At 40.2% G+C, this 24,826-nt stretch overlaps 1 long non-coding RNA gene across 4 annotated transcripts in view; it reads right to left on the bottom strand.

Annotated features, from left to right (window-relative positions):
• Positions 1–19,762, bottom strand: part of LOC116440565 — a 32,492-nt gene extending 12,730 nt beyond the window's left edge. For 2 of the 4 annotated variants that reach the window (XR_004238685.1, XR_004238688.1), the window contains exons 1-2: positions 19,120–19,707; positions 746–855 (exon numbers count right to left, since the gene is read on the bottom strand). This is a non-coding gene — a long non-coding RNA (uncharacterized LOC116440565). The other 2 variants (XR_004238686.1, XR_004238687.1) reach the window with 2 other exon arrangements.
• Between the last annotated feature and the right edge of the window lie 5,064 nt (positions 19,763–24,826).

Here is a 24,826-nt window from a genome sequence, read left to right as displayed (position 1 = left end):
TAAGGGTTTGTATAGAAGGAGTTTGATTTTACTACATGGTAAATTCCTCAAGGCTGTGCCTAACCTGTGATGCAGTCAGCACAAGACTGACAATCACAAGCAGTTTAATACAGGATCTATGTTCTCATCTTTAGACACTGGATAAATAAGAATTTGCAAAAGACAAATTCTATAATACATAAACATAATTGTATGTTTACATTTATTACTTTTAAAAATAACTATCACATCTTCTAAAATTAAAATATGTATAGAAATAATTATTAGAGGAAACTTTCTCACAAAGTTTCTATCTCTAGCTAGGACCACTGTTGGACACTTCATATGCAGAAGCCCAGAGCAGTTCTGCACCCATCAACATAACTACAGCCAGAATTTATGTCCACACCTAGGCTGGAAATAGTTTAGGAGCAATGTCCATTAGCATCCACAGCCTTAATGAGCTCTGTGCCTGTGGACTGCTGCTGTTTTCCATGCCCCTCTCCATCACGAGCCTTACAGCTGTGCTCATGGGAGACCACGGGGAGAGGGTGCAGCAGAAGGAGCCAGGCCACTGTCTAGACACCCTGACCACATCCCAGCCTCCTGCCCTCTTCTGGAGTTTCCACACCTGCCACTGGCTCACCCTCTCCTTAAAGTAACCACTGAGTAAGCGCAAACACTAACTCAAAGCTGCCACTTCACCTATGTGCCAAAACCCAACAGTCCTTCTCAAAATCACTTGGGAGCATCCTGATGTCCTTACAGGGCTTTGCAGCCTGCTGCACAGTGCTTCTCTCTTTCGAGTGATGGGGTTCAGCATCCTATCGGAGTCCCCGTTTGTCCAGCTGAGTGGAAATGAAAGCTTCTGGAAGCCTAAAGAGGGAAAAAAAACATTGGAGTTGAAGAGTCACCTTTTGAAAGATGAGCTGACAATCTTCTTCTGAACCACTCAAATAACTTCTTTAGACAACTTCTCCAACAACATTCATTTTACTCATTCCTTATGTATAACCGGTATAAATACACAGGGCCTTGTAGATCAGCTATTGGAGATAAGTTCTGGAAAAAGTCAGAGTTTATATATTTTTAATTTCTGGGGAAGTGAAATATATGGTGAAAGAAATAGTGACAAAACAAAAAAAACCCCAAAAACCTCCTCATACTGGCATTAAGGTAGTAATAAAAACCACAAGTCTGCCTGGGCCAAACTGGACACATTGAATGCACTTTTATTTGTACCTTCAAACCAGGTTATTCAGTTAGCACATAATGTTCTGTGCTCAACTTCCAGCCAATCAGCACTGAATAATATAAAAAATATATGTGTCTTGCCAGTACCTTGTTAGTACACAGTACCCCATGTAAAAGACAGGAAGTAGTAAGTGGGCATAAAAGTATTGAGACCAAGCTCTGTTCTACACGAGGAGAAAAATCCTATTTAATGGCCTTATTCTGGCCCACTTAGTACTTGTCAAAATTTTGCAGTGTTTTCAGCTGTAAACTTGATGATGCTTAGGAACTCATGAGAGGTATCTGGATTCTCTCCTTTAGTTAACTAAAGGTTTTCTCCATGGGTTTTAATGTGAAACCAGAGTCATATAGAACCACAGAACAGCTTGGGTCGAAAAGGCCCTTAGAGACCACACAGTTCCAACAGCCCTGCCATGGACAGGGACACCTTCCACTAAACAAGGTTGCCCAAGGCCCCATAAACCTGGTCTTGAATGCCATCAAAGCAGCCAATCCTCTGTTTCACTCCCAGAATTTCCAAATGTCTTTCACCTGCTGAACTGCTCTGACTTGTTAGACTTAACATTTCTTTCCTAAAATATCATGAACATCAATTCTGTGCTTGCTGTCATAAAGACTGGCAGCTCTTCCTACTAAATCAATGCAGATTTGCAATTCTGTGTGTTTCATTTACTCTAGTTTTTATGGTATAATAATTCACTGGGTTCATTGAAAGTCACAGAAGAAAAACATTTCTCATTGAGCATGGGCATAATGAAACCGTAGCAGCAGCAGACTTAGAGGCAGTACCCTATTTATAAATCAGACAACATTCTCAAAATTCAATCAGCTGCAAATAAAATATGAATATTTACAGATAGTCACATTTTCAAATACATACAAATAATTGTTTCTCTATATTACTTGTCTGGAAAATCGGTTTTCCTCCCCACAAACACAAAAAACTACACTCATTCCCTCACAACTCCCATTGGCTCTTGTTATGTAGGAGCCTCAGAAATTTTTGCTTATTTATATAAAAATAATCCTAATTTTCAAATAGGAACAAGTAGTACTTTTCCAAATGGTTTAAGTCATATTTCAAAAGTGTCACAGGTACTTTGAAGTCCAGGGGTGCTAAAAAAGCACACTAATTCCACTGCAGATCAAGAAGAATTATTGTTGCATGTATAGCAGGAAAGAGAAAGATCAAAGAGGGGGGAAAAAAGCCATGTTTTGAGGGTTGACTTCCTTCTCTTAACTAAGTACTAACTTGACTTGGGTTAGTGGCAGCTTGCAGATAGGTCTACCAAAGAACACCTTGGCTCAGTTGTAGAAAATTGACTTATTGCCCAGAGAACAACTCTTCTGAGCACAAGGAATATAAAACATGTATTAAAAAATCAGTGGTGAGCAATTGCCTTAGAAGTAAATGGGCAGACATGAGCAGTGTCTTCCTGAGAAATATTTCAGCCTATAAACAAAGGCAGTAAAGCTGGGCACTGAGGTTTCAAATACATGGGATTTCATCATTCTGAAAGTCCTGGACCACTATCAAACAGACTGGTCTGCACGAGGACTTACTGCACAGCGAGTCTGACCTGGTTAAGCCTGTGCCCTTCATGGCACAGCCCATGGGTCTTGGCTGTCAACCAGCCAGGCAGTGGCAGGTGCTGCAGAGCACACAGCTCCCTTGGCATCACACAAACAGCTTTCCTTCACACAGGCTGAAGGGAAATACCACAGACCTTGCCCTGTTTTGGGTGAGCAACCACACTGCTCATAGCACTGGTGGGTCCCTCAGTGCAGACACAGCCTGTGACATCCTGAATCCATCTCCTTTTCGTATGTAAGGAAGCTTTACAAGATTTGTTCAATTTTTGCATATTATTCTGGAATAACAGATGCATGAGCACCTTATCACTGCCTCTGTTGGTTGTCTTGATTGCCTCTTGTGTGTGAGTTTGATAAGTTAGCTAATACCCACTGACGGTAAATGAGCAAAAACTGTTTCAGAATGCATGCAGCAGCCACTAAATGATTTGTAGAGGAGAGGAGGCATCTGAAAATGAAAAACAGAGTTGCTGCCATTCTGTGGGAAAGAAACCATTCTGCATTTAGCCAGTAAGAGAGCTCCAAATGCTTGGAAGATCAATTCTTTTCAACAGGTTGCTCAGGTTCCTTTGAAGACTTCAGTGCTGCAGGATCTGATTAGAAATGAAGACTTGTCTGTGAGAGGGAATGGAAACCAGTTTGGGGGTTCAAGCAGACCCTGGCCAGCCCAAAGAGGCAGAACAGCTGGTCTCACTGCCTGGGTGCCCACCAAGTGGCTTCAGAGTGCAGCAGCCCCCTGGGACAATGGCTGTGTGCTGCCAAAAGTTGCATTTCAGTGCTGCAAAGGTTCCTGCTCAGCAGCAAGCAGGCAGCTCTGACCATACAGCCCTAAGTTTTTTTCTGGGGGATCATCAGGGTATCAATTTGTTTGGGCCAGTGGATCTCAGCCATACAATGCAGAATCACTGTCCTGCTTGTGCCAGGACAGCATGAAAACCATGTAGTGGTGGAGCAAGTCTGTTCTGGTGCAGTTGACAGTCTCTGGGGTTACTGCTGACCCTAGGACTTCTTTTACAATCATCCCCAATGTAAGGAAAGACGGCGTGTAGGACACTGCTCTAGAAACAGCAGTTCATGCTCAGAAGTTTGCAAGTCACAGCTGCAGCTGCATGTGATATCTTTCCCTCCCCTCCTTATGCTACAGCTATGAGTGACCCAGAATGAGACAACTGACTGTCATGATAACATCTATTTTTCATATCTGAACTCAGAAAAAAACTAGTGGTGTGTCACACAGGAAATGTTTTACTCTCATTCCCTCAGCTGGTTCATCTCCAACAACTTCTGAACCCTCTGACTAATTTTAAATACATTTGACATAAGAACAGAGGTCTCAAGGGTAAAAAGTTCCTTCCAGTTTTGCAAAATCAGCATTCAGCTAGTGAGGAGAACTCTCTGCTCAGGGAAAAGGAAAGGAGGGTTTGATCCCTGGCTGTTTTGTTTGGCTTGCTCAGCTCCCAGGAGGCAGCAGCCAGCTGGGTTCCCAGCATCACAGCCAGGCAGTCAGCACATGCACAGCTACAAACCTGCTGCAAAACACAGTATTTCTTGCCTGGCTAGACAGCAAATCACAGGCACTTCCCATACTCAGGAATGAGCTGAGGATACTCCCTGGTAGTGAGGGATTGAGCACGGGGTGCATCAGGGATGCAAGAGGAGGCTGAGGGGAGATGGAAGAAGTGTACTAAGGAACATGGAAAGAGATGTCAATATAAACACAGAGAAGGCACAACAAGCCCCAAAGAATCTCTCTTTGTTTACAAATTCAATATTGCACACGAGATCACTTATCTCACCACTGTAAGGCAGCTTTCTCCGGAAGAGAGACGACAGCTGCATAAGAAATGCTGCACAGAGCCCTACAAAAACTTAGCATGTATAAAGCAAGGTCAACTCCTGAACACCGTATATTAAATACAGGATGTTAAAAAAAAAGGGAAAGCCAAATATTAGGCGAGGAAGAATAATTTTGGTAACCCTGGAAGGTAGCTTTTGAACCAACATTATGGCATCGGGATGGTATGGATGTTTCCCATTGCAAATAGTGTTGACCATACTGTTTTTGGTAGTGGGAATTCATGGTTTCACCACCCCAGAAAAATGCATATTTCAAGGTCAGATTGTGATTGCTAGCCTTTCTGCATACCACAGGCTTTAAGACTTCACCTGTGCCTTTTGAATTCAATTAATCTCCAACCTCCATCAGTCCTCTCTTGTGTATTTTTGGCTATGCTTCATCGCTTACCCAAGTCTTAGACTTTGAATAAATCACTGATGTGACACCATTTATTTTTATGTTGTATGCTAATACACACCCACTGCAGTTCCTGCAGTCATCCGTGATGCTGTTCCAAGTATTGTTCAGGACTGCCACCCAATTGATTATAAGCAGAACTAACAGATACCCTCTTGGGGCTGACTAACTCCATTACTGCTAGAGCAGTGTGAGGAAGATGCTTCTAACCTTTCTGTCCAGGGTATGGGGAGGCTGGATCCAATAACAAAAGGAGGCTTGCTGAATGTCTGCCAAAAGAGCATTTTTCTGAATGACCTGACAGGCCAGGATAAGTTCCATCTTCCTTATTCCTGATAGATACAAGAGCTAAGGAAAGGGAAAAAAACGTGTTAGGCATTTCCTCTGCTGTTCACTTTACATAAACTGCTCTCTGTTTTGTAGTACTTCAGCAGCTTAATTAAAGAAAGGAGGAGTAAGGCAGGGCATTATATTTGTATGCATTGTTATCATTGAAACATGACTCAATGTAGGGACCGAGGAAATATTTCATTCATTTATGTTTAGTGAGTTGTATGCTCAATTCCACTCAGTAGAGCAGAGTGCTAGAGAGTGCAGCCATGTGCAAACAGGCTGGGAAGAGAATAGATACCAAATAAAACATATTTGGTTTTCCTTGGTAAATTTTTAAATACATGCCACCATGCTGCAAAGTACAGGTCATGACTGAGTTGATGGCAAAAAAGAGACCTTGTGGAGAGCTTTAAAGAAGAAATGTCCATGGCCTGGCAGTCTGTGATACTGTTTTTATACACCTGTACAAAGAGGAAAGGATTAAGTATGCAAAAAACCATTGAAGACTAAACTAATTTTCTTCCATAATTTAATACACATCTTTTTGCTTATTCTGCAGATTAAACCATTCACCTGCACTATACGATCTCTTGTACACATACTAAACTTTCCAATATGATTGTCAATTTCTTGAATGCTTAATGGTAAGCTACATGGAATATATCTGAAATAAAAGCAAAATTATCTATCAACATGGAGCATGACAGAAAGAAGCCAAACTGAAGATAAAAGGAAGATTATGATAAATTCAGAAATACTTTTTACTTCTTTCCCCTTTTAAATTTAGAGCAATAGTGGAATTGGTGACTCTAATCCTTAATTTAGTGATATTAGGATGATGCTTTAGTTTTCAAAGGAGTTTTGTAAGAAAAAGAATATGTTCTCATTATGTTTTGTGGTTGACTTTACAATGATTCATTAACTCCTCCAAGATGAGCTTGGTCTATGCCAGTGAAAAATCTGCTTGTTTAGTTTAATCATGCCTTGTTTCAAGTATTGGTTACTAATGTGGGGGTTTGTGCTGCTGTACTGTCTTCTGGGCTCTGATCTACACTACTGCTCTAATGCAATTAGCAGCTAAAGTTTCTCCCCAAGTCGCTTGCAAGTGCTAAACTTGTTAGGAACAGCCCAGTTTTCACAGCAGGCTGGACTATATGCAAGGGGATTGGATTCAAACAACAGCATAGGTCTGCAGGTAGTCAGAAGGGAGTCCTGCTGCCCAGGCTTAGCCACAGGGAGCAACTGACAGAATGCTCTCCCTGAAATCAGGAAGAGGATTCACAAGTGGTTTCTTTCCTTCCTCCTAAACCCTGATATAAAATACACACACACACACACAAACTGGTGTATTTTGTGTGCGTATACACACATACTGATCGACTCTTTAAAGAGTAAATCAAAGCAACTGTAAAATCTACTTGTTCCAGTCACTTTCCCCAGAGGAAAAGGGAAGATAATAAATAGCCTTTTCCTTGTGGGGAGATTGGGTCCAGTAGTCACTGAGTTGAAAAACAAAGACCAAAGAGGTCACTTCATGAAGTGCAGCTTAACTCTAGGAGAATAAGCTTGCTTTGTGCTCAGAATTAGAAAACTGTCACAACAGTTTCTGAGGTCCTGTTTCGCTACCTATGGGGTTTGGGGCCATCGCTTTCAGGTCAGGTCCCTTAGGAACTCCTCACTTTGAATGAAAACACACTTTCATTGCAAAATTGCCAGTGTTCTACACAGATGCAGTGTTTTCTTCACTTTCACTCCTCAACAGCTTCAAATTAGTATTATTCAATCCCCAACTATGCAAATAAGAAACAACTCATGCAGCATTTTACATTTCTGCCTGAATAATTTTATGTATTTTATACACTGAAGTTTTAGTGGCTTATGTGTGAGCCTAAGCAGACTAAAGGCTTGATCCTATCTGATCTAAAGAGATTACATCCCATGAAACCTAAAAAATTATCAGTCTATCTTTCAGAGAGCTGTCATTTTCCAAGAGAGATGTAACGAATATTGGTGGGATGGAATATTTTCCATCTGAGATGTAGATTCGAAGAGCACAGGTCTCAGGTACAAATGGAACTTCCTAAAACCTGCTTCCACTGCAAAAGCCTTATATAACCTAAAACCAAAACCACATGGATACATTCAAAAACTTAACTTTCCTTCTGTTGTAAACAATCCACATCTAGAAACCTACATCCATCATGTTCATTTCAGTGAGACACCTGCATTCAACTTAAAACATTTCTTGGCATCTGAAATGGTGTGATGGATACAAAGCAAACGAGTGTTTTCTGAGATACCTGATGGTTGCTCAGGATTGCCCATTCAATTGACACGGACAGCACTCACAAAGGGCAGTCAGTTGCAAGCCTGTAATGTCATAAGGAAAAACAAAGGGAAATAGGCTAACTGTTCCTATTTAGAAAGGACAGCCTTTTGCAGAGAGATGAATAACCCTATTTCAGACTAGAAATTGGGCAGAGGACTGACTGCCAGAGAGGAAGTTTAAACAGACAAGTAGAGCACATACACATTATTACTATTAAAACAGTGATTTCATAACTTAAGAAACATTTACTCTAGATGGCCCCAGTATGAAGCAACCCTAACACAACTTCCCCCATCTAATGAATTATGAGTGCAGTCCATCAGCCGACAGTAAACACATGGTCTAGATGCAACCACTAACTCAGGAAACTTCTAAAGCACCAAGCATCAGAAGCTGGGCACTGTTCTGCTTTTAGCATTCCTTCCCTACAGATCCATCACTGCACTCCTTCAGATGCAAGACCACAGAAATACTGATCTGGTCTGTGATGCTCCATCTCATATAGTGTAAGAAGATGTCAGAAAGAAAGGCTTTGACTTTTCGGTACAGAGTGCAAAGGAGTAAGATACTCCCTTTCTTTCTCCTAACATCAAATTGGGTGTTTTATCAGTCAAGCAATCAGGTCACAGAGAATGTGAGAATGTGATAAAAACGCAAAGAGAACCTAGAAGACATAGCTCTTAATCTTTTAAAATCGGGTGTCATTCCCTGCCTGCAAAGTAAAGGAAAGAAAAGGTGAGGAGACAAAATAATACATGAAAGACACCACGTGCATCAATAAAGAATCATATGGGGCACAGCCAAAATCAACTCTAGAGTCTTAAAATAAAGAGCGCTGTGTTATTATTATAAATGGCAGTCTCAGTTAACCAGTATAGACATGTAAAGAGCCTGTACAGAACAGCCATCAGCACACACATCAGCTTGTTATCATGTAAAGGGGAAATATAGAGAACAATAAAAGATATTAAAAAGGTGACTGTGTCAAACAAAACCAAAAAGAAGCAAAATTCAAACTAAAGCTGCACTGTCTACCTCTAGTTTTCTACCAAAGGATGTCCCTTGTCATCGAATGGTAGAAGAGGAATACTGAGAAACTGAGAACTGGGGAAACACTGAGGAACATAAAGAAGCAAGGGGGCTGTAAGGAACAGTACACACAACATAAATGTGTATTTTTAAATGTAAATGACCTTCCACTCCAGGAATAGAGAGACAGTCAAGTAATGGGAGTAATTCCGACGCATCTGACAAAAGCTATTTTATGAGGTAGAGGAATCCACAAATGCAGGTGCACTCACTACATTAGCACTGCATAACAGAAAAAGAGATCTTTTCTGATGTTTCAATCTGAATCTGAGCCTCTACCAGTTCATACTCTAATGAACTGTGAACTTCATCACATCAAAAGAAGATGTAAAAACATCACCTCAGAGTACTGCATTAAATAAACTATATAGGTTTATATTGATATTTAGACTGACTTAACCATCTTCTCTAAAATGAAGATAATGTTATGCTTACTGGCCTTACATATGTGTCTGAGGTCTTACTTTCTGTCATAACTTTCCACTCAGTTCTCATAGCAGAAAATGACAATTTACTGCTATTTTCCAGGGATTTCTAAGTATGCCACCTCAGATGAATATGTCCTCTTAGTCCCGTTCCCAAAAGAAATGCAGCCAGGCAATGATCCAGACTACTCATCTGTCTGCTCTACACGACTTTTAAAGCAGTTGATGAATGTTAATGAAATCTGACACAGAGACAGAACTTTCAAGATACTAAGTTCCTACAGGTTTCATGAAAAAACAGTAAATGAAAAATTCAGTGTAACCTTACCCCTTATTAATTACCAGAAAATATTTGTGTTTGTATGTATGCATGTATATAATTGAAGGAAAAGTTCAACCAGCAGTAGCTTAACTAGAATTTCTATTTTGTTAGAAAGCTGAGTATCCAAACAAGAAACACAAATTGCCAAGAAAAGAGACCTCCTTGCTTTATGGAATCTTTCGGGTTAATGTAGATTAACCTGTTTGTTAGTTTGGTCAAGAAAGTTCCACATGTCAGATTATAGTTCAAGAAGTTCTTGTTTCAATGAAAAAGAGTTGTGACAGGAAATTAGATTTTCCACCAAACTAAGTTGAGTGGTCATGGCTCACATATCTTAAAGATGTCTAGGTTTCAGCTGCTGAAAATAAATGCTGCTGGCTTTTTAATACAGACTCTGAATTTTCAAGAGGAAAGTTAGAAAAAGGGTTAAGACAAAGACAAACCATGACTGAAATGTCGTCTATCCTACACACCCAACTTTGCTATTGCAAGCAATCACATCCCGCAAATCCTTTCCATAAATGAATCAAGCCCCACTTTAAAACCGTTAGTTTTCTACCCTTTTCTCTTTCCCTTCTAGAACTTTGTTGTCGGATTCTTAGAAATCCCCTATTAATTTCAAGACTAAATTTATTCACAGTGATTAGATCCATTTGTTCTGCTGCCAAATTTGGCCTTTAGTTTAATAGCTTCCCTCCATTCTCAGTGCTTATCTTTCTGGTGTATTTGTGGAGAATAATGTTATCTTCTCTCAGCCTTCATTTTTGCTAGGATAAACAAGCCAATCTATTTCCTTTGCTTTTGTAAAATGTGTCCTCTATTTTGCCCCAGCATGCCAGTTTATCATCTTTGCCCCCATTCCAGGCTGAATTTGTCTTACCTGAACACAAATCTCCAAATTATACTTAATCATCCAGGTAAGGCCTTACCAGAACCACATACAGGCATCAATTTCCCCTCTATCTAAATACTCATTGTCTGACTCACAGTAAGAAATAATGGCTTTCCTGCCCATCACGGTTGTGATTTGTTGGCAGTTTACAATCATCCCATGGCCAGCTCTACACCCAGTTCTTTCTCCTCCTCTGTTGCCTCCAAGTAATAAGCTCAAAGCCCACAGGAGAATTTTCTATTATTATGCATAACCTTAAGATTTGTGTTATTGATGCTTATCTCCTCTCTACTGCTCTAATCCTTAGAACTCTAAGTTCTTCCTGCAAGGTATTCAATTCATTTTCCATATCAGTTTTATCTGCCAGCACTGCAATGTCCTGGATTTAATAACACCTCCTTATGTTTTCTACTGAGATCATTAATAAAACTGTCAAGTCATATGGAGCTGAACAAGAAGAATTTCACCAATAACCTGCTTCCAAGACTACCCTTTGTAGTCTCCCCATTACCTCAGTCCTTATCTTCTTTGTCTTCCTGTACAAATTGTCATCTCCTCCAGCTGATAACTCCATAAATGACACTGACTTCTCTTGCCTCTCTTATTTCATTATCATTGTAAAGATCAGCAGAGCTGGAGCAATTTTGATATTTTCCTACCTCTGGTGGTGAACAAAACTTGTACTTCTTGTGTGCCTGTTCTTATATTGCACTGCTTTTCATAAGAAAGCTGTTAAGATATTTAACTGTGTTCATTTGATCAGTGAATTCTGCCTGCTCCTTTGGACAAAATTTTGATATTTTCACTGGGAAAAGGTTTTTCCTGTCAAGCTTTGATAAGCAGCATGGCCTTAACTTTTGAAACTAAACCCATTTCCCCATCTCGACATGCAGGCAAACAGCTCCTACAACAGAAATGCAGGCACACTTCTCTCTGTATTTTTTTTCCAACTATAGTAGGTAGTCTATTTAAAAGAACTCACTTTTTTCCCTGCAGACCACACCTCTCTGAAATCCCCACAGCTAAAACAGCACTAACCTAGCTAACCATGTCTTCTCTGTTGCCAATTCCATCAGCTGATGGCAGAGTGTGACAAGGTCCAGGAGAACAGAGAAGGAATCCAGGATAAAGAGCTGTTTACCTCTGCCTGCCTTTTCTCTTCATCTGCTTCCATCTCTAATAATGACAAAGCAATCTCTTGCACCAACACAGGGTCTTCTATCAGCACCTCAGCAAATAACTTCTAACAAAGGGATAAAATGAAAAGGAAAGAGAGAAATCACTCACATACAGATAACAAAGGCCTTTAAATACTTTAGGGGACCATTCAAAAATTAATCGTAAATCATGACTGGATTTGTTCCTGATTAACTACCTATGCAAGGCCAGAATTGTGCCCACCCTGACCTATCCTGGCCCCTAAAAATATGCTGGCATTTTGTCTTTTGCTTTGAAGGCAAAAGACACTGAACCTATAAACCTGGCTTTACTCAAAGCTTATTTTATCCATAAAAAAATGTTATTTTATCTATTTTTTATATCTAATGCAAGATATTTATCTTTTGACTCACTATTCAGCAGACTTTCAGCTGTATATACCTCTCGAAAGTATATATACCCCTGTAACCTGGTTCTCTTATTACTAGCTGGGGCCATTCCTCCTGGCTCTGTGCATGGAGATGCTCCTTCTCTATGTCTGTCCCAGCCTGTACAACTGGGCCACCCTGCTCATAGCAGACGGCAGGTGTGGCCACTGCTATAGCCGAGTGGCTTCACACTTTGCTGCTTATGACCAATGAATCACAGATCATAAGAACATGTGAACACAGCCATGCAGTTATTAGTAATAAATGCTTAGATTTCAACACCAGCCATTCCCCACATATTCACAGCTACACTGAAAAAACAGAGTTTGGAAAGACAGCACCCCAAAGTTCAGTGTCAGAAGCTGTGTAACTTTATTCTGTCCTTCTTATCCTGTACTTTGTGCACTTGTAATTCTCTGGCTCTGGATGGGTGGGACAGGACAAGTCATCTTTACGTGCTTCTTCACAGAGCTGCTACAAGGAGAACAGCGTATTTTCTGTTTCCAGTGAGGACAGGAGAAGTAGCAAGCAACAACTAAGCTGACTAATTAAAAAAACCTCAACCTGCTGAGACATCCAACATCAGTAATTTCATTCACAATAATTAGCATTTATCAAAATTATACCCAACCAAATTTGGAGTCCTACACCAGGAAATAGTAGACATTATAGTAATAATTTACTTCAGCTATAACAATATTTGCTTTAATGTCAAGTCTTTCTTTTCTTTGTAGGCTGTACACACACACAAACAAAATCTGGAGACTTATCATGACCTCACATCAGTATTAACCATGTATATTTTCCTTCTAATTAAGCTGGTTGTTTCTACTTGCTGCCATCATGAGGTCAAGAGTTCTACGTTTCTGTGGTCATTTGCAGGAAAAAAAAAAATCTTGTTTTAAAGGTGGATAGAATGTATCTTCACCAATCTTAAGCAATAAGTAAATAAATTAAGAATCACATAGCTAGAATTTAACCAGGAAGTGTAATTGAACTAGCAAGATCACACTGGGACATTCTACTTGAAAGAGTTACTACTAACATAAGCAAAATGGAACTTATGTCCTTTTGAATCAAAGAATTCTAGAAAGTTTCTGGGGTTTTCATAGTTAGCCACTTACCAACTATTAGCTGCATTACTTATTTTTCTAGATTACCACCTTTAGTGTCTGTTTTTGGTCTGTATATGCTGTGGAGTTCCTGGTAGACACACTCAAGAGCTTTGGGGATGGAGCACACCAAACCAAGAGAAGGGTGAAACTCTAGCTAAATAAATGTTCCTCAAAGTAGAACTTAAAACCAACAAAAACAAAGAAAGAACAAATAGGTCTCAAATAAGGCTTTTATTAATTGTCTACATAAAAAACCTTACAATAGCTTCATTTGCAAGAATAAACAGCAATGCTTTATTGCACATCAGATATCAAACATCCAATATGAAAATAGAACTGTAGTCGTAATAAATGTAATTATATTGGAACACATCTAAGTAGTCTCATTTGCTCATGAAAACAGAAAATGTTTAAAATTCTCTTTCATTAGCTGACATGGTTTATTAACCACATTGTCACATCTACTATGGTTATGCCTGCCCATTAAAACTGCCTGCACTTAAAAATAAACCCTCAGATAACCAACAAAAAATCACAAGGTCTGTGGGAAGAGGAATATGAGCAAGGGGCTCAAGACAGAGGCAGGAATCCAGAAGGGACCTGAGGCAAGGAGCTCTTGGCTTCTGGGTGTATATCAGCTGCTCTGTGGCTGCTCTGCATAACCCACAATGTTGCACAGCCGAGGGATTGGGAACGAGGGGCAGTTTTGTACCTGCAGGTAATGTGTGGATTCTGTATGTGAAGTCACAGTGCACACATATCCAGCTGGGCAGCTGTACTCAAAAGAGTAATAGACTGTGGCCAAAGGGCAGGGAAAGTTGTACCACCAGGTCAGGATACTGATGCAGCAATCCTGAGGCCAGGCTAACCTCAGTAATTACTTCCATCATTACTGTTTAATATTCTGTACCCATAGGAAAACTAATGCCCCAGTGCATTGCAAGATGCAAGTACCAAATCCATTGTAATGAAAGGGCAGTGTAAAGCTGGTGGGGGAGGAATCACTTTTCCTCCTTTTTTTTTTTTTCTGGGTATCTAAATAGCGTGAGACTTTTTATCTATTGCTTGATTCACCATAAGACTGCAATTCTTTCCAACAGTCTTACTTTCAGGTGTTGGATACTAAATTTTTTACAGTCGATGTGGTGACTGGATGCCAGGTGCCCATGAAGCTGCTCTATCACTCCACTCCTTAGCAGGGTAGGAGAGAGAGGATATAACAAACTTATCATAGGGAGAGATAGGGACCAGGAGAGATCTCACCAGTTACTGTCATAGGCAAAACAAACCTGACTTGGGGAAAATTAATCTATTGACATTCAAAATCAGAGTAGGATAATGAAAAAGAAAACCAGATCTTAAAACAGCTTCCTCCCAGCCCTTCCTTCTTCCTAGGCTCTACTCCACTCCTGATTTTCTCTACCTCCCCCTACCGGTGGGGCAAGGGGACAGGGACTGGGAGTTGCAATGAATTCATGACATGTTATCTTTGCCACTCCTTCAGTGGCAGAAGTCCTCATGCTCTTCCCCTACATGGAGTCCCTCCCACAGGAGACAGTCCTCCACAAACTTCTCCAACCCAAGTCCTTTCCACAGGCTGCAGTTCTTCTCAAACAGCTCCAGCACGGGTCCCCCACAGGGTCACAAGTCCTGCCAGAAAATCTGCTCCAGTGTGGGCTTCTCTCTCCATAGGCCACAGGCTCCCAGCCTCTTTCAGGCATTCACTTACTCTGGTGTGGGGTCCTCCAGGGGCTGCAGGTGGATCTGTGCACCACCATGGACCTCCATGGGCCACAGGGGCACAGCTGCCTCACCATGGTCTGCACCAGGGGCTGCAGGGGAGTCTCTGCTCTGGCACCTGGAGCACCTTCTCCATCTCTTTCTCCACTGACCTTGGTGTCTGCAGGGCTGTTTTTTCTCACTCCTCTCTCTAGCTGCAATTGCTGTTGCACAGGTTTTTTTTCTCCCTTCCTAAATCTGTTATCCCAGAGGCACTACCACTGTCACTGAGGGACTCAGCACTGACCAGTAGTGGGTCCATCTTGGAGCTGCATGGCATTGGCTCTGTCAGACATGGGGTAAGGTTCTAAAAACAGTCTTGTAGATATATTCCCTTTGGGCCTCTACCTAAAACTTACCAATAAACGCAGTGACGTTAGCCAACAAAATTCACATATAGCTAGAAATCAAGGCAAAAATCAACTATTCTTTATTTAAACAGAAGTTTAAAAAGATTCTATTTATATATATATATAAAAGTTTTCTTGTCAATTATCTATGTACCCACTCTACATGAATCATTTATGCTAAAATTATTTTGAGCCTTTCATATTGTTTCAGAACAAAATTTGAGATCCAGTGATGCTGGCAATATTCCATTTTTGTTGCTAGCAATGTGGAAGCACTGGTGGCAACAGCAGCACAACATTGAGCCTCTTGTACCAAACCCCCAACTTCTGTCTGTGGACTAAAAGCCACATTACAAAAGTTAGCTAATTAAGCTTCCCAACCTGCAGCCTCTGAAATCAAAGCTCAGAGAAAGGAAACACCTTGTGACAAGATGTAGAGGAAAGCTGAGGCAGATTTTTAGACCTGAAGAAAAGTGTGAGGATTTGAAATGCTGTACTTTAATTATTAGCACAGGAATTCCCAGCTATCTGAAATTTTTCAAAGTGCACTACGAAGCACAAGTTTTGTTTGTATTCTCTTTAAAGTCTCTTCTCTCTTACTCTAAACATGACTAGTTCCTTATGTACTTCATTACAGAAAAAAATTAGATTATCATTTTATTTACCTTCCATGCCTCTCAAATACTATTTCTAGGTGTCTCAAACAGTAGCAGATGGGGCTTTAACATGACGTATGAAGCTCTGCAATCTTTCCAATGTTTCATTTCTTATGTTGAGGAAATGATTGTGGAAATACTCACAGCACACTTAGCCAGCTAGGCTCTCAGTTCAGTGCCTCAGAAAGCCTCGAGTTGCCTAGAGAGACTGCACAGGCGATCTAGCACTTTAGTAGCTCCAAAAGCAGCAAGTGGTAGCTGCAAAAGCAGGAACAAAGAGGTAGAAATATAGCCCTCGCTCTATGCTTTAATTCTGCTAGTAGATCACGCTCAGTCCGAGACAGAGACACACACAAGCTGTTAGCAGAGGGGTAGCCAGAGCAAGAGTGGGGGGAGGCTTGCTCCGCTCGTCTTTTATTCAGGGGAAGGGGAAGGGGAGAACTAGGGGCGGACCCAGGGTAACCAGCCAATCAGACTCTGTTTCGGTGGAATCCCAGTTACTTTCAGTTTTACCCGCGCTTAGAATGAAGGGGATTCAGAGCACGTGGTTCAAGCAAGTCAGGGCATGCCTGCACAGCCTTCGGCCTGGCTGCACCTCAGGGGCAGGCAACAACAAATGATAGCTTTCTGCTCTTGATCTTCAGGTCTTCTATTTACAAAACATCCGTGGACTTCATTTTTAAATTAGTACAGACCCACCTTAACACTGTAAACCCGTGCAGGCTTTAATCAAAGTTTCCCATGATGGATTTCACCTACTTGCCAAAAATGGCTATACTGTAAATTCAACCTACTTGTTGGTTTACTATGTCCCTCAGCAGTGGGGTGAAGTTGCAAACACATACATTCATCTTTGTAGGTGCTAACATACATTGAAGCTCAAAATCAAACCCTGGATGTTTATGCATGATGTCAGTAATCGCCTGGGCCAAAGTGAATCTTTCCTTTGGATCCAAAGCATTCTGATAAGCTTCAAAGTAAACAAAAAAGCTGAAGAGATACTCCAAGGCATGTTTAGAAATGTTTGTTTGCCCAAATACTCATTCTTTTTTGGGGAGAGATTTCTGAGCATAAAGGTTGCTGCCTGTACCAAACCACCAGTAACCTGCTGCAGCATCACATTTGTGGTACAGGATATTACTGAATGCTTCATCAGAAGGCTCAAGAACAGAACGCAGAATAAACTACTCACAGGAGAAATTTCATCCAAATTTTGCAAAGTTAACATTTGGGTTTTTTTCTACTGAAACATGAAGATCTTTATGATACACATTATTTCTTTTAAAAAGTAATAGGCAGTGTACTTACTGCTTTAAAAACATCTGCTTCTTTTGACAACTAATCCCTTCTCATATATTTGAAAAGCTCCATTTCCCTCAACCTGAAACCTGTTGACTCTTCCAAGACTTTTGTTAACACATTTGGCAATGACTGTCACTGTTACTTAATATTTTTTGGAGAAACTCTAAATTAATTGAAGGTGTAATTAAAGTTGCGCAAAGACTCAAGCCCTCTTAAGGGTCCTTTATCAAGACTAGCTCTTAAGTTCTTTTTAAATAAAAATTTTAATTACCAATGCCCACAGCTTAGGTCAGAAAAAGGAATGTTCCAAGAACAACAGCACGTGTGAACTCTTGAGATAGCATTGTAGTTCTTTTTGGTCAAATGGTAGTTAGGAGATTGAAAATATGAACATCTAGTGCTCTTCCTTCTGGACATACCAGTAATGTCACTATGCAATGACCTAGATCTGACTCTCTTGCATTAACACTTAAGTAGAAAAGCATCTGTGTTACTTTCCATACTGAACCAAAAGATTCTGGAAGAGGAAGATGCAGAAAGTCTTAGGAGGTAACTTGGTTGATGAGAATACAGATTTCAACACTCAAGTTCTCTGATTTTGACCTTCCTGACCTGAACTGTTCTGAGGAAGCTAAGAGAGTGCTTGAGCAATAGACTAATAGCAAGCTTTACGTTAAGCTAATCTGCCGTACAAAGTGCTTTTGTTTCCTCATTCATCTGCATGAACTCTGTCCCAGATGGAAAGAAAGCTAGCTAAAATTTTAGCTAAAAGTGAGACCTCCAGCAATAACACATCTGTACATTTAATCCTGCTTAGATAGCTGGGTTGTGGGAGCAATTCCAGAATATACTCTGTGATGCTTTTGGAAGAGAATTACTGTATTTTTGCTGTAGAGGCTTCCTTATTCTCTAGCTGGAGCTTTTTCTTTATAAAATAAAGCAAATTCCCTTGTACAGAAGACCCGTGATAAAAATGAAAGGTAGGTGCACAGAGGTACCAGGGTTATATAGCAATGGAAGGTGAAGTCTGTTGGGATGAGGGCAGAAGCTTAGTGAACTAGGCAATTAGACAGAATTTACATAGCTCTGTACCCTCCCCCTGCCCCCACTCCCCCGAAAATGGGAGAGTGGCCTTAGGAGATTTCCTAAACTACATACTTTTAGTTTTAAAAGGTTTTCTATTTAAAGCCTCTTCAAGGGTACACAGGAGATTCCATAACACCTTCTACTATTCCTATTTTGAGAAGTGCCCTGTGTTCCAGGACTGAGAACAAAACATTTCAAGTGTGTGAAGACGACCTCAATTAGTGCCATTTCTCCGTGCTTCTGAAGTGGTTTATCTGCTCCTTTCCACTTCCTGACACTCACAGCACTGTCCTTGGGACTGCTGAGTCCCCTAGACAGAAATACACTTCCAAGCTTCTCTGGGTCCATTCCTCTCAACTTGTCTAATCTTCATCTTTCAACACTGAAATCTTTGGGCAGAAACCCTATATGCTTCCATGGGGCATGGAAAAATACAGTCACATTTCTGGATTGAGAGGGATGAAGGGGAGAGCCCTCAGGATATGCAGCAGCCCTTGTGGATAACAGTGCTATACATTGCTTAATACACATTTTAGTGTTGGTTTGCTTGTTGTTTTTTTTTAACTACATAATAAAGCATGGCACTTTTTTCTCAGGTTAAATAACAATGAAAAAAAATATAGTAAATATAGAGTGATATTTATAGAATAAGTATAGTTGCTGGTTCTAGCATTCATACGTATACGCAACAGGAAATGTTGTTGAAAGGGAATCTTATGCAACCCAAACTGAACTGATTGCAAATCACTGTTTTCAGACAAAAAAAATTCCGTACCTGACTTTTTTTTCCAGGAGAGCAGTTTCAGAGGTCCAGAGGTCAAGCAGCATAGCACATTGATCCACAGAGGCGTGTGCCCAGCCAAGGATGGGCTTGCTGCCACTGAATTGCTCACAAGTTACATTGCCTAAGACGAACCAAAAAAGGAGAAAACAAGCAGACATTAGTATCACAGGGATTTCCACATGCCTACAGTCCCAGGGCTTGTGGTAATTCTGTTTATTTCTAGCACGGGGTTGTGGTTTTTGCTTGCAGGGAACCCCAGACCAGGAAAAGATTTCAAGTTCCATAAGCTTTGGCGCACCCCAGAGTATTCTGCAAGGAGAAGAACAAGCGCACCAGCCATTTGGTGTAAACATATCTCTTTCATCATCTTTTAACAAATGTTCTTTGTGAGGTTCAAGTTCAAAAAACCCACATCAGGAAACATAAAGCCAGAGAAAACGCAAGAAAACTAAGGGAGGAAAGTGAAGAGAAGCTTAATTGTTCACAACACCAAATCCTGTTGGTATCATCTGTTGTGGCCAGTTAGCCTGCAGTACAAGCCTCAAAGAAAGTCCACTGGTAAGACAGTCCCTAGTATCACAGAACCTCAGGTTAGGGTGAGAAAAGAAGCTTCTCTCAGGATGCTTTGTTCTGTTATGGTAATGTACCCCAGTTCTGCTTCCCCGGTTGGCTGTTGGCCTCCCCACCCCTTGTTACCTAATATGTCCCATGCCCTAGAAAGTTCTCCACTCCAGGTTCCCCCCATTGGCTCTTGCCCCTCGCCACTCCCCCAGAGTTTTCCTATTGGCTCCCATTCCCCAGTCCCGCCTTTGTACCGGCCCCGTGCCCTCAGATCATTGGTCTCTGATGCTCGCCCGCTCCCATACTTAAACCTGGACTCTCCATTGTTCTCTTTGTCCCTGGACTCCTTCACGGCGCAACTGCAATAAACCTTCGGCTGTGGAACTCTGCACAGAAACCTTTCCTGTCTCTTTGCCGTCGACTCATATTACTGGAGCTATCCATGCATGCATGTGTGTGTGCACGTGTGTGTGAGTGTGCGCTGGTCCTGCCGAGCGGCTTCGCTTAGGAGACGCTTTTGGAAGGTGGTGGCATCATGCTCTGGCACTGCGAAGCCACAGCGCCCAGCTAGCGACAGTCATCTTCATCCCTTCACCTTCACTCTCAGATCAATGAAAAGCAGCACACGCTACTGAAAGATAAATTTTACTAAGAGATAAAGCAGGACAGAGAGTGGACCAAGGAGGAAGACTTTCTTTTCAGATAGCTTAGTATCAGAAAAGTCAGTCTTCATAATTTGACAATTACTCTGAAAGGAGAAAAAACCACTATCAATGCTATTGATACACCAGAAGTGGTGTTCATTTTCAAAAGATTCTGTTTCTTGACTAGGAGTGCCACAAAGAGAGCTACAGATGTACATCTCTGGGTGTGTAATTACTGAAGTTAATCTTCCAGTATAAATAAACACTTGGTATAGGGAATAGCCATGGAAATTTTTTTAATGGTTCTTGTAAGAATCCAGCAAGCAAATGCAAGGTCCTGGTTTTCTGCTGGTTTTGCTATTTCAGTGCTATCAGTCCATGAGAAATCCTTAAAGAAGCGATTCTTTCGTTTTCCTGGTTGTGTAGCTATCTAAATTAGAGCTATTTTTGACAATAAATGATAAATCAAGTAGAGTGAATCTGAAAAGTTTAGAGCTGCAGAGTTAAAAATCAGCCATGGGGTGGGTTTCCATGGGGTTTCTTCCTCCTCACTCTTCTAGAAGTACAGCTGGTCTTTTTTAGAAATCTGTAATAGTCTCCCTTAACTCAGATTTTACTGTTTAAGAAAAAAGAAGTCTGGAACATCAAATAATTTGTGGATTTTTATTTACAACTGAGAAAAGTTTAAAATTGTAGGAAGTTAAATAAGTTCTGTGGAAAAAGCAATCCAATACATTAATAAAAAGGCATTCAGAAAAAATTAACATTTTTCTTTTCTCCCTGTGCCTAGAAGATGTACTTGCTCATTATATTACTTAACTCCATCAGTAAATGTCTCTTCTCTGTTATTATTCCCTCCAGGGTGACTTTGATGTCTATGACCCTGAAAAAGTGCAAAACTGTGACATTAACAATATGTGACAACCAATTCCACATATTCAGTTAGGTCTTTGTAGAACATTCATCACCTAACTACCTAGAAGGATAAAAAAGTTCCCAGAAATGCAGTCAGCAGTTGGTCTTGCACAAGCACAGCAACAATTCAAGTCATGGGCTCGGCCTACCTTGAAAAGAGCAAACCCAACTATTACAGGTGTTTTGGACATGTGGATATCTTAAGTTTTTCTTTCTTAATATACTGGCTGGTCACAAGCAGCAGCTGTTCCCAATCTCCTTTGGGTCCTCTAAATTCACGTCATATATTATGTATAGCCCTCACTGGTCCTGTGTGTGAATTTATTCATCCTCACTAGTGTGAGGGTTGCCATGGTTTTCCACCTCTGCAGACTCTATGAACTGAGTACTGTGGACCTGGGCCATGAGAAAGAGACACCCAGGAAACAGCAGCTGGCTCTGCAAAGATTTCAGTTCTGTATAATCAACCTAAGAGTGGATCTGGCCTCGGAACACGGTATTTTGTCACTAGCAGAGAACAACTAAATAAAATATCATATCAAAATATCAAATATTACTTTTTTACAGGTAAGACCTACACTGTGGCTTCATTTATACTACCACAGAGTAAGACACACTGTATGAATTTTTATTGTGCCTAGTTTTTCCTTCAGTCATATAAATTCACAAAAAGTACCAAGAAGGAATTAAACCACAAAAGATTAGCTCTTGAACTAGGGTAGAACTTTTCTTCTTTTTTCTAATTTAGCTCAAGTTTCACAAAAAATGTCTTAAATTCTGATATTCAAGGTCAACATATTTTTAAAGCCTTCTTGGCGAAGTTCCACCTGCAAGATTTGGAGATAAGCTCATGCAACACAAGGACTTTAGCACTAATTAAAAGGAACACTCCTTGACTGGTGTCCCAAATTGCTGTGACATCAGAACTTGTTCAGTAGAATAGTTTAACAAGGACCTTATTTTTCTAAAAAAACCCATCAGCATGTTTAAGAGAGAATCGTCTACCTTAGCAGTGAGTCATTGGTTAGGTTGGTAACACCCCAGGCAAGAATCAGTACTGAAGTCAGCAGAAGTGGTGTTCATTTTCAAGAGCTTCTGTTTCTTGACAAGGAGTGCCACAAAGAGAATTACATACATACATCTCTGGGTGTATAATTGCTGAAGCTAATATTCCAGTATAAATAAACACTTGGTATAGGGGTATAGCCATGGAAATTTTTTTAATGGTTCATGTAAGAATCTAGCGAGCAAATGCAGGGTCCTGGTTTTCTGCTGGTTTTGCTGTTTCCTGGTGTGTAATGAATGCACCTTTGTTCTCCCTTCAGTTCCGAATAATGATGCACGATGTACTGGGACTTCCTTTTTTCACTGGCTGTCCTAACATCTGCCTTGACAGAATCTCCAGTGCTACCCAGGTGTCTCAAATTCTATTCAAACAAAGGATGGAGAAAAGGAAAAACTATTTGCTTAAGTCACTGAAATCTTAGTAAAATTTAAATGTGCTGGGAAGAACAGCTTGCCAGCTTCACAGATCTATGCGGAATCAGAATTCCTTATTTACCATAAAGTTTATGAGACACCCCTGAAAAACGTTCAGCTAATTTGAACATCATGTTGGATCAGCCTGGTCAGATTCTTCTCCTTTTTTTGATACAGTTCTCTGCACTCTGTTCTTTCCTTATTCTTCTGAACAGACTGTTTCACTTCTCTTAATAATGGGGTGCAGAATTTGCTAAAGGTTAAATCAAAGCCCTTTATAGAAGAACTAAATTCAACTTGATTGAGGTAAATAACTGAGCAAATGCTGGGCTGATTTCACCATAGCAGATAGAAGAGGTTTTTGATTGCATTTTTAAACAACTTTATGGAGAACATTTATTGAAATATTTCTACTTTCAAGATCTCAACTTATTTTTTTGGCTATTCTTACTCTTAGTCCTAAACATCTCAATCAAGACTACTGCACTTTGCAAAAGGGGTGTGTGACTACAAAACTAGAGAGCTCTTGAAAAAAAAAAAAAAGAAATGAAGACTTTCTCCCTGTTGTGCTTGTTTTGGGAGTCATATTTTAAAGAGACTACCCAAGCCTTCTAAATACTACTTATGCCTATAAAAAACATTAGTACCCAGTTATGTATTTTAGCAGCAAATCAAGTAACTGGATGTTTGTGTGATGCTTTTTGCCTCCAGGTTTTGGGTTTTCTCCTCTCATTCTACTCAGGTTTACTGGGGCTTAATAAATCTCTTTTGGGTTATAAAGCAACACTTATGCACCTACATGTATCTTATCTACTTTCTTCCAAGCTGAATTTCAAAGTGCAACAGAAAATAGTTTTAATGAAATGTAATTAATTCGTTCGTAGGGCCTTCTGTTATTGTAACTCACACCTCTGATCATCCCAAGCAGTCTGCTAGGGAGGGTGCAATGCCAACTCAGTCTCAGTTTCAGATAGATTGTGTGCTGAGCTGTCACACTGGCTCACAGCTTACAGTGTGGAAGGATTCATAACACAGGTACCCTTCCAATTCTGAGCATTGATTAAATGATAACATATTTAAGAAACAGTGCCATATGTTTTGTGTTTATGGCACATGCTAGCTACATGTCAGGTAGGTCTCAAGTAGTTTGCCAGTAAATTGGCTTTCCTGTTTTTTCAGTTCTTGAAAGGCAGTCTGTGCAGTATATTAAAAAAACCCAAAACAAATGAAAGGCATTAGAGACTGTTGTTGTTAAGGAAATACTGTTGCCTTTGCTTCTAAATTCACTGCCAAATAAACTGTAATCAGATTAGTAAATATTTATTTAGGCTTTAGTTGAAGTTCAAGGGTATATTTCCATATCCATGTATTAGTCCAGGGGAAAGACAGGCCCCTGTGCAATAATGTTGCTCTCATTGCAAGGGCTCTCTGAAGTATTTCACAGGTAATCTCCAGATCAGAAATTGCATACATGGAAGGTCAGAACTGATCTTTGCATCATTTCTTCTGCCACTGAAAAAAGAGGAATGAAAACAAAGGTATATAATCTAGAATTCAGATTTTGTCCCAATGCCTGCTCCCTGGAAAGCTGACACCTCCCAAGAGCAAAAAATTTTCAATTATTTTTTTATGACTTGAAAATTTGAAGATGCTGGAGCACTCAGTTCAACATTTCCTTAGTGGAAAAATACAATTTTCTAGTTCCAAGTATCTTTCATTTTGGAATTTTTAGTGATTATATTTTTAAAGGATAAATGTGATCATATTAGAAGTAAAAGTAAAGATACCTTAAAAATATAATCAACTCCATGTCTGTCCCCTGCATTTTATTTTCAAAGAAGTTTAGGATTTTTCATGTTTTGGGATGAAGGTGGTATGGGGTTTTTTTTTTGTTTGGTTGGTTTGATTTTTTTGGTTTTGGGGCTTTTTTCATTGTTGGTTTTTTTTTTTCTGGGGAGTGGGTAGAGTGTTTGAAGTTTTGACAAAAGCAAAAAATGGGGGCTGGAAGCCTACTTCCTTTTTGGTTATAGCCACAGTTCTTCTGTATGTGTGTTTACTTCTATGTGTTTCTATGGAGAAAAACACACAAACAAGTTTCC

This window comes from Corvus moneduloides, chromosome 3 (assembly GCF_009650955.1).
Source record: "Corvus moneduloides isolate bCorMon1 chromosome 3, bCorMon1.pri, whole genome shotgun sequence".
Classification (NCBI taxonomy): Eukaryota; Metazoa; Chordata; class Aves; order Passeriformes; family Corvidae; genus Corvus; species Corvus moneduloides.
Note: the sequence above shows the minus strand (reverse complement) of the source record. Positions and strands in the feature narration are given on the sequence as shown.